We start from the raw sequence: 10,603 nt of genomic DNA, 5'->3' as shown, positions 1-10,603 counted from the left end.
TCTCTCATATTTTAACCCACCCCATCTCTCCATGCTATCCCACAGCACAGCCCCCACCACGCTCCATACCGTTAGTCTCCGTTCCCTCTACTTGGAGAAGACCTTGTCCATTCTGAAGTGAAAAAAGAAATGTAGGAGGGGAAATGGGCATTCCATGGAGGCGACTCGGGGTGGTTCGAAAGAGCTCCTCCCCCAGAGTGATGGGCCTGACATTTTGTCCTTATTGTTGTCCACTGAAAGGTTAAATAACAGGTACTATGCCTTAAAGAATTTTAAAGTTCTTTTTATTTTGAGCCAAGTTGGAGTACTAATAGCCCAGGAAACACAGACTTAGCACAAACCAAGAATGTGTCCCGGAGTGACCTACACAAGAGACAGTATTTAAAAAAATTTTTTTTAACATGGGGTCTCTCTCGGTTGCTTAGGTTGGAGTTCACTGATGCAATTATAGCTTGCTGCAGCCTCAGCCTCCTAGGCTCAAGCAATCCTCTCATCTCAGCCTCCTGAGTAGCTAGGGCTACAGGTGTGCACCACCATGCCTGGCTTTTTTTTTTTCTTTCTTTTTGGTACATTTTTTTGTAGAGATGAGGGTCTCACTTTGCTGCCCAGGCTGATCTCCAACTCCTGGCCTCAAGCAATCTCCCTGCTTTGGCCTCCCAAAGTGTTGGGATTAGAGGCATGAACCACTGTGTCCAGCCACAAGATGTGGTCTTTATACGTTTTGTTTATAGAAAATAGAAGAATGGGGGTAGTGAAGTAAAGGTGATATTTTCATAATTTTGATTGGTGCACAGTGACGTTAGATATAAGACAAAACAAATACATGGTTAGCACATATAAGGTAAAAGGTTAATGAGCATGTAGATGTGTTAGGGTCTAGAGAGGGATGATTGATTTTATCTTGCCTTTGTGTTCTATCTAATGAACAAAATTATAATCAATACCTGTCGATAAAATATTTGACAGACTCTAGCTTTGCAGATGAGAGTTCAGATTTAATTTATAGGCCTAGTTTTTATTACCCATATGTCTCATCTATAGCCATTTTGGGTCACTGTATTTTATTTATTTAACATTTTATTCTAATTTTCCTTTTCTTGGAAATCTGTGGATGACATTGGGCAGGTTCCTTATCCCCTACATTAGTTATCTCTCTGTAGTAGTTATCTACTGCTGTGTGGCAAATTACCTCCAAATTTAGCAGCTTAAAACAATAAAGGCTTATTATCTCAGATTCTTTCATTTTATTTCCTTTTTAACAAATAGGATTTGCACCAGAATCACGTAATTTCTAAGGGTTAGGAATCTGGAAGCCGCTTAGCTGAGTGGTTTCAGCTCAGGGTCTGTCCTTGCTCTTCCCACTGGCCTGCTTACAATTCCCATCACCATCCACTACTTTTAATAAGAACATTGACACTACCGGAAAATAAAATACTTTTGGAAGAGATATTTGGAAGAAGAAAAGGTAATGCAATGTATGATTGTCAGCTCCTAGCGCTCCCCTTCAAACCAGCTGAACACGTTTTGGCTCCTTCACACAGGTGAGAGGCCACGTGGTAAATGCAAAGTGCCTGGAGTGTAAAGTAGCAGAACGCTGCTTTAAAACGCCAGCTTCCCCAGGTACACTGTGAGCCTGGCCAAGTTCCCTGACATCTCTGGACCTCGGTTCCTTTTTCGTTACCTGAGGGAAATCGTGTTGATCTCATAGGGTTGTTGTGAGAATTGAATGAGGTAATCCCTTAAAATGTATGTGTAAGTATTTTATTTTATATTCGAGGGGTACACATGCATTTTTGTTACAAGGGTATATTGCTTGATTCTGAGGTTTGGGCTTCAGTTGATCCCCAAACAGTGAAGACAGTACCCATTAGGAAGTTTTCCAATGCTTGCTTCCCTTCCTCTCTCTTCCCTTTTGGAGTCCCCGGTGTCTATTGTTCCTGTGAATGAGATAAATTTTTTTTTTTTTTTAATACGGCCTCTCGCTGTGTCACCCAGGCTTGAGTACGGTAGCACTATCATATAGCTCACTACAGCCTTGAACTCCTGAACTAAAGCAATTCTCCTGTGCCAGCCTCCCAAAGTGCTAGGATTACAGGTATTAGCCACCACACCCAGATAATTAATTTTTTTTTTTTTTTTTTTTTTTTTTTGTAGAGACGGGGTTTCACTATGTTGCCCAGGTTGGTCTGGAACTCCAGGACTCACACACTCTTCTAGCCTCGGCCTCCTAAGGTGCTGGGATTACAGGTGTGAGCTACCGTGCCTGGTCGAATGAGGTAATTCTTGACAAAATAAATATGTGGCTAGCACATCTTAACATGCTTTTCTTGCTGTACTTTCTCTGTAGCAAGTGCTTGCTGTGCATTAGCTTTCTTGTCCCCTTCGCCCCTTAGTAATGGAGCCTGGAGAGAATTTACTTGGGAACTCAAGTATGCCAGCAAAGGAGACACAATTGATGAGGGTACTAAGCACACTGTTTGGGTGATTTTTTTTTTTTTCAAAACATTATCATTAGATCTTCACATATAGAGCTGGGAGATAACGTAGTTCCTCTGACAGATGTTAGACTAGGATCCCAAATGACCTCGTATGGTGTGCCAGTGTCTTCTTCATTTGCTCCAAGGACACAGCGTGAATAGAATACATCTTGCCATCAGCAAGGGTCCTCTCCTAGTTTTTCCCTCGCATTTCAGATGCTTGGCACCTGTAACCAGATTTTCCCAGCACTGAGAGTCAGTGTGTCTTGATGGAATGAGCACTGGTTTGGGGTCAGAAGGTCTGCATTGGTATCATGCCCCCTGCCACTTAGTTGACGTGTGTTTGGATGAGTCATCTCTCTGAACATATCTTTATCATCTATAAAGTAGGCATCCTAATAATATTTCCTAAACACTTATTCTGACAAGGTTTTATGAGAACCAAAAGAAATAAGGAAAGGCAAAGCTTTGTAAATCGGAGATGCCTCACCAGCGTTATCATTCCTGTGACTTCTGATCACCAAGGACAAGGGACCAGCTTTTAGCACACAGACCCTGGGATGGCGGAATGCGAGACATTTCACAGTCCATCGGGGGTGATCTATGGCAGATGGTGTTCCTGGCACCTTTTTCAAATTGGCTTTACTGATCTAATCACATTATGGAGGGAGCCACTTGCTCAGCCAAAAAGGCAACATTAATACTGAGGACAATGCTCACTCTGTTACAGACTTAAGCATGCTTAGCAATTATAGCTGTTACTTATTGAGTCTTTCAAATTGGCAGACATGGTGCCAAGCACTTGACATGCGTTATTTCATAGCCAGGACTGCCATGTGAACAAATCCAGTGTATGTGAAGGTTCTCTGGAGTTGTGCAGTGCCCAGTATGCTTCACTGTTCATGGAAGTCCTGCTCACAGAAACCCTATGAGGTATATTTGCATGGGCCTTTTGAGTTCTTGGTTATCTTAATTTATGGAAGAGAAAATATGAGATTTGGAGTAATTAACATTTTCAAGCCATAGTACCAATGGTTAGTAGAGTCAGAATTCTAAAGCCTCTGCTTTTATTAGTGTGCTATATATTATTTCATGGGTTTAATGAAATTGGCAATGTCTTCGAGCCAAAGACCATGAGGAGCACATCTGTAGCTGAACAACTTGGGCTTATTACTCCTTGCAGTGAGGAAGAACACACACCATGAAGAATTTATCTAAGATTTGGGCTTGGGTTGGCTGATCTTGGGGAAGGCTTAAGGAAGCAGAGCTTTTTTTTTGCATTTGATGCTGCTAGGAAGCAGAGACTGGGTATTTTAATAACTTGTCTAGGCAGGGCAGACTGCTAAACAGCTAAAGCTATTACTGGCAAGGAACCAATAGTCATATATTAACTAGAAGGGGATGTTTGGTATTTTGTGTCTTGGACAATGTCCGTTAAGTGTCTGTTCAAACATGATTACAAGGGATCTTGTTTTTGTCTTGAGCCATTGTGGTGGCAGAGTGGCCTTGTCTGATGTTCATGTTCTAAGAAATTGTGTGTTTGAAAGGAGAATGCTAATGGCTAGCTGTATCAGGCTAGCCCCTGACGGTTTTCTCTTTCTCAGGATAAAAGGACTGGAGGGCACTGGGGTATACACCTGTTAAGTGCATTCAGCTGTGTAGCATAACAGTGGCGCTCACCATTCTGTGATGAAAGAGGCAGAAGGCAATAGAATATGCAGATGCCATGTGGAGTCATCACATTTTACTAAATGAGAAATACTAAATGAGAATGAGAAATAGCTGGTTGTAGGAATTTTAAAAATCTGCCTCCCAGGTTCAAGCAATTCTCTTGCCTCAGCCTCCCCAGTAGCTGGGACTACAGGTGTGTGCCACTACTTCTGGCTAATTTTTGTATTTTTAGTAGAGATGGGGTTTCACCATGTTGGCCAGGCTGATCTTAAACTCCTGACCTTGTAATCTGCCCACCTCGGCCTCCCAAAGTGCTGGGATTACAGGTGTGAGCTACCATACCTGGCTAAAAAAATAGTGTTTTTTAATTTTAATTTTAATTTTTTACAGCTTAGTATAACTCATACTTTTTCTCAAACCACGATTGTCTGGTCCAGATGGCAGTTCCTACGTTAAGGTGCTATTTAATATTTTTTGAATGACTGAAGTCAGCCTTGATGAGTGAAGACAGTATAATATGGTGGTAAACATGTATGTTAGGCAATAAAGACAAGGGATTGAGATCCATCCGTGACATAAGAAGCTTCTGCAGATGAAGAAAACGTATAGAATTCTGTAGCAACTAGAGTTTAGAAGGTCAAGTGTCTATGACACAAACATACAGAGAGGTTGATGGAATGAGAACTGTTAAGAAAAGATGCACATTCTTGTGATGCATAAGGAGAGACAATGATTTTCATGTCACAATCATCATGAAAGATAAAATACGAGTTGAAGAAACGTAAGCCATCTGAGCAAGGAGCTACCCTGTTGCTGCAGGGGTTGGGGATGAGATAGTGAGAAATTCAGTTTTTAGTTTATTTTTAGAGATGATGTGCCCAATAAACCACGGGCTAATTTATCTGTGGCTTCAAGACAGTTTGTCTTAGGGAAGTGAAGGCAGGTGAACATCAGCCATAAAATAAATTAAGTGAATTAAATAAAGTTCCCAAGTGCTTCTAAATGTGGCAGCCAGACAGGAATATATTTAACTAGGGCCACACTCTAAAACAGTTGTCTGGTCTGCCCACTGTGAACACCAAATCCTTACCGCAATTGTCAGCAGTCACCTTGATCTAAAATATAATTATAACAATATTTAAAGTTTTTTTTAAACTTAGAACTTTAGATACATGACAAAAGATTTCACAGAATAAGTTAAATGAAAGGTGGTTCAGACTGGGAGAAGATGTTTGCGATGTTTAAAACTGACAAAGAATATAAAAATTGTAGACAAATCAGCAAAAAAGACAGAAACTTCTTTAAAAACGGACAGTTCAAGAAGACTAGGAATTTCAAAGAAGAACAGATGTTAATTTGCTAACAAGTATAGAAAGATCTACCTCCTTTGTAATCAGTTTATAGCAAACTGAAATGGTAAGATACTATTCAACATATATAAGTTAGGCAAAAATGGACAAATTGCACAATACAAAGAATGGATAAGGACGTAGGGAAACAGTAACCACTTCTGGTTGGACTGGATAAGCATATCCATTAGTAGGAATTGGTACAGTCATTTCCAAGGTGCTTGGGGCAGAACTTACTGAAGGTAAGTTAACATATACTTTAAGATCCAGAAATCCCACTCTTGGGTATTTGCTGCAGAGAACTCACAGGTTTCTATATGTGAATCCATCTAAGACTGTTTATGTAGGTGGGACAACCTAATTATCCATCACTAGTGATATGGTTTGACTCTGTGTCCCTAATGACACCTTAAATTGTACTAATCCCCATGTGTCAAGGGAGGGACCTGGTGGGAGGTAATTGAATCATGGGGAAGGGTTTTTCCCATGCTCTTCTCATGATAGTGAATAAGTCTCATGAGAGCTGATGGTTTTATAAAGGGGAGTTCCCCTGCACATGCTCTCTCTGGCCTGCTGCCATGTAAGACATGACTTTGCTCTTCCTTCATTTTCTACCATGATGGTGAGGACTCCCCAGCCGTGTGGAAGTTCATTAAACCTCTTTCCTGTATAAAATATCCAGTCTTGGGTGTATTTTTATAAGCAGCATGAGAACAGACTAATACAACTAGTGGGATGGATAAGTGAAAAGAGGAGAATGCATTCTCTGGAATACTATGCACCAATACTATAATATATACATGTGTATACACATACATCTATCATGTAATAATGTATACAGCTACATAGAGAAATGTTAATAGCATAGTACATAGTGAAAAAAGAAGACAAAAAAGAAATAGTAAAAAGCAGCAGAAGAAACAAGGCATAATAACCTTTATTCAAATTGAACACACATATACTTACAAAACTGTATTTTTACACTGATGCATATTTAAGAAGTATCAAATTCATTAGAGTGGGTGTCTATTGGAGAGGAGGAGGGTGATGAGAGCAGGGGTGGAGATGGAAAGAGAAAAGTATAAAATGCAACAAGACAAGGGCCTAGTGTAAACCAGTAGGTAAGTCAAGTGTCTACTCTGAGGTCCCTTATTCCTCAGTAAACAGTGGCAGAAGCTGCTCATTGAAAATGAGGACTTTTGCACTATGAACAAGTTCCCACATTCCATTTATTCCATTGTCACTGTTAGCATGGCTCAATATTCAACAAGCAACATAAATGAATATATAACAAGCAGAATAACTTACCTTTAGGTTGTTAGTGAAGATGCTTCATCAGGTCTGACTCGGGCCTTATTGGATCACATTTCTTCACCTTTGTTGTCTATGTTCTGCTGATTTCTCCTCTGTGTTCTTGTGTTAGATCTATTCTCAACTTAGGATGGTTGTAGAGAATACTGAATGTCTGGTTCAAAATTTCTCACAGTTCAATCGTGATACAGTGTCTGTATTCACTCAATTTCAAAAGAGGCTTTCTTCTTCCAATATGTTCTACAGAATGTCTGACACTAGTTACTTACCATATGATGGGAAAAGGATCTGTTTTTCCTAGCACTTGGGGGTTCCCAGTTAACAGTGAGCAGCTGAAGCTATGGGAAAGTTGAGCTCTACATTTTTCTAGGAAGAGTGGCATCTAGATGGCACTTTTTGAATGAATAGCTCCCCATTCATGTCAACTTATTTTCTACTGCATTTTATTCCTTGTGATTATTTGAAAATACTGCTTCTGTCTATAACATTTTGAGATTTTACTATTTAACATATCGCTTATTATCACTGAAGTTATTCCTGCATATCCCACCTCTCGTATATTGTAAAACATTCTTGTCTTCTAGGTCTTCAGCCACCTGCAGAGAAGGGGATTAGTTAGAAAGCCTAGGCTTTTTTGGATTTGATTTTTAGTTTACCAACACGACCTTTTAGCATAAGTAAGGGTAGGTAAGGTAGTTTAGCGCGAAGAACACTAATTTTGTGATCTTAGCTTAATGAAAATCTCCCAGACTACAGTTTACTTATTAATAAAATTAGAAAATAACATGTGGAAGAATTGAGTGAGGTAATGTGAACCATAGCTGTTACACAGTAGGCTCTGCATAAATAATAGTTCTGTTAGGGACCAAAACCATATATGATTTTCTATAATATTACTAAATCAGATCTATCTGTAGAGTGATACATTTCTTGAAAACACACAGAAAATACAATACCTGAGTCATTTTTTCTCACCCACTCTGCTGATGCATTTCTTTACGTGATTGTCTTTCTCAGCTCTGAGGAGAAGGCCTATCATTACCGCAGGAGGTGGTGATTTGTTGCTGCCTCAAGAAACAGCAGCACTTTTCACCCCCGCCCTCAAATTGTCAAGTACATCAAACTTTAATAACTTCACTTCCTGGGAGAAGTGTTTTAGTTGTGGTGAAGGGGTTCACCTGCTAGTAATCTCTCTTATTTCTTCAACTCCTAGGGTTGTTTTTCTTACTTGCAATGAGAATAGGTTGACACGTGCCCTCCAGGAATGACTTTCAAGACTCTGCCATAGGATTAACCCGCCATGATCTGGAATGGAAGGCAGCAAATACATCAATAATACAGTGACTAAGCAAAAATAACCACTGTTCTCTTAGTGAAGGGATGGATGGCAGGATTTCAATTTCACTTACAAAAGACCGTTCATCTTGATAACCTCAGCTAGTAGATAAAAGGTATAACTTGCAACATGAAAATAATTCTCCCATTTCCCTCCTGTTCTTGTATTCTCCGTTTTTTTAGAGTTTATTTTCTTAAGAGGAGTTTTAGGTTCATGGCAACATTGAGCAGAAGGTGCAGAAAGTTCCTATATATCCCTTTTCCCACCCATACACAGGATCCCCCATTATCAACATCCTCCACCAGAGTTGTGCATTTGGTGAACCTTCCTTCATACTTCGTTGCCACCCAAAGTCCACAGTTTACATTGGATTTCATTTGTGATGTTGGACATTCTGTCGGTTTGGACAAATGTATAAGTGTATCTCCCTACAATTATACTATCAAGCAAAGTAGTTAAATGCCTTAAAAATCCTCTGCTCCACCTCCCTCTCCATTGACCCTTGATCTTCATCCCTCCTTTCCCACTGACCCTGATCTTTTTGCCATCTCCAAAGCTTTGCCTTTTCCAGAATGTCATATAATTGGAATCATACAGTATGTAGTTTTTTCAGATTGATTTCTTTCACTTAGTAGTATGCATTTAATATTCCTTCATGCCTTTGCATGGCTTGATAGCTAATCTCTTTTTGGCTCTGAATATTCTATTGTCTGGGTGCACCACATTTTATTATTCACATACTGAAAGACATTATGATTGCTTCCAAATTTTGGCAGTGATAAAAAAGCTGCTATAAATGTGTGCAGACTTTTGTGTGGACATAAGTTTTTAACTCCATTGGGAAAATACCAAGGAGCACAATTTCTGGATCCTATGGTAAGAATATGTTTGGTTTCTGTAAGAAAAGCTCCTGTCTTCCAAAGTAGCTGTACCATTTTGCATTCTCACAAGTAATGAATGAGAGTTCCTGTTGCTCTGTATCTTTGTCAGCATCTGATGTTGTCAGTGTTCTGTATCTTGGCCATCCTACTAGACAAATAGATGCATAGTGGTATCTGATTGTTTTAATTCTCATTTGCCTAATAACATATGATGTGGAGCATATTTTCATATGTGCTATGGTCTAAATGCTTGTGGCCCCCCAGGATTCAAATGCTGAAACCTAATCATCAATTTGGTAAGATTAGGAGCTTGGGCCTTTGGGAAGGTGATTAGGTCATGAGAGTGGAGTCCTCATGAATGAAATTAGTACCCTTATAAAATAGGCCCCAGGGAGCTTGTTTGCCCCTTGCACCATGTGAAGACACAGCAAAAAGGCACCATCTATGAACCAGAAAGTGGCCCTCAGCAGGTATTGGATCTGCCAGCATCTTAATCTTGGATTTCCTAGCCTCTAGAATTGTAAGAAAAAACTTCTGTTGTTTATAAGCCATGCAGCCCAGGATATTTTGTTATAGCAACACAAATAGACTGAGACAATATGCTTATGTGCTATTTGTATGTTTTTTTTGTTGAGGTGTCTTGTATTTTAAAAATATCTCATTCTGCCTTTTTTCTTATTAAATTTGAAATCTTTGTTATATGCAAGGAATACAGAATGCCACATAATTCATCTTAGTGGCCTGCCTAGAGCCATGTCTTTGGGGACAAGCCCCTCTCCTAATTTGGTTGACCTCCTTCTCCAAGTGGAAACTCATCAGCCTCCCACAGCCTCACCCCTAGTACAGATCCCACGTTAATAATATAAAACACCTCTGAAATAGGAAACAAGGATTTACAGGTAAAGGTATGTTATTTCTTCACAGGCACACAGTATGATGTTGATGGCCTGCTTCCTTGTTCAGGTTGTTGTTAACTCCAGTTTGCATCCCCTCAGCACGTGGGTCAGGAAATTGTGCAGTGTTAGGGATGGGGGACAGCTGGTAAGAAGCATAGTTCACAGTGAATTAACCCGTATTGAGACCAAGGCAATATTATAGAAAATCCAGAGAGGAGAAAACCCACAGGCAGATAATTTGCACACCAACTCTTTAGGAAATTCATAGATTGTTGTTCTGAGGCAGGGTTCTTAGAATTTATAAGTTCCTTAAAAAACCCATCCCCCAGCTTCCTGAGAAGAGACTTTGGGTTTTATCCAGCTTCTGAAACTTGCTGACCATGCACAAATACAGGAATTTATGCAAGTTGGTAGTCTGAACTTTTTAATGTACAGATCGTAGTCATTAAGTGCTGTTAGAAGAAGATGAATATGCAATTTAGAGAGAAACTTGCATCTAACTACCAGCTTAATTAATATGGGGGGACTGCAGCAGTAAAAAAATTATTTCTTCCTCAATTTGCTCATGTGTATTGTTGCTTCCTCCTCTCCAAGCTCAGGGACTTGGACTTTAAGGGTAAGCAGTTGACACTGAGCAGGCAGTGAGGTGGGTGTCACTGTTGCATGGGGGTTATGCCACTGT

At 39.8% G+C, this 10,603-nt stretch overlaps 1 long non-coding RNA gene across 1 annotated transcript; it reads right to left on the bottom strand.

Annotated features, from left to right (window-relative positions):
• Positions 1–6,396: 6,396 nt before the first annotated feature.
• Positions 6,397–8,113, bottom strand: LOC105531040. The gene is made up of 2 exons (XR_001004731.1): positions 7,765–8,113; positions 6,397–7,404 (listed from the first exon to the last, which is right to left on the bottom strand). It is a non-coding gene; the product is annotated as an uncharacterized LOC105531040 (long non-coding RNA).
• Between the last annotated feature and the right edge of the window lie 2,490 nt (positions 8,114–10,603).

This window comes from Mandrillus leucophaeus, unplaced genomic scaffold, assembly GCF_000951045.1.
Source record: "Mandrillus leucophaeus isolate KB7577 unplaced genomic scaffold, Mleu.le_1.0 Scaffold86, whole genome shotgun sequence".
NCBI classification, from domain to species: Eukaryota; Metazoa; Chordata; class Mammalia; order Primates; family Cercopithecidae; genus Mandrillus; species Mandrillus leucophaeus.
Note: the sequence above shows the minus strand (reverse complement) of the source record. Positions and strands in the feature narration are given on the sequence as shown.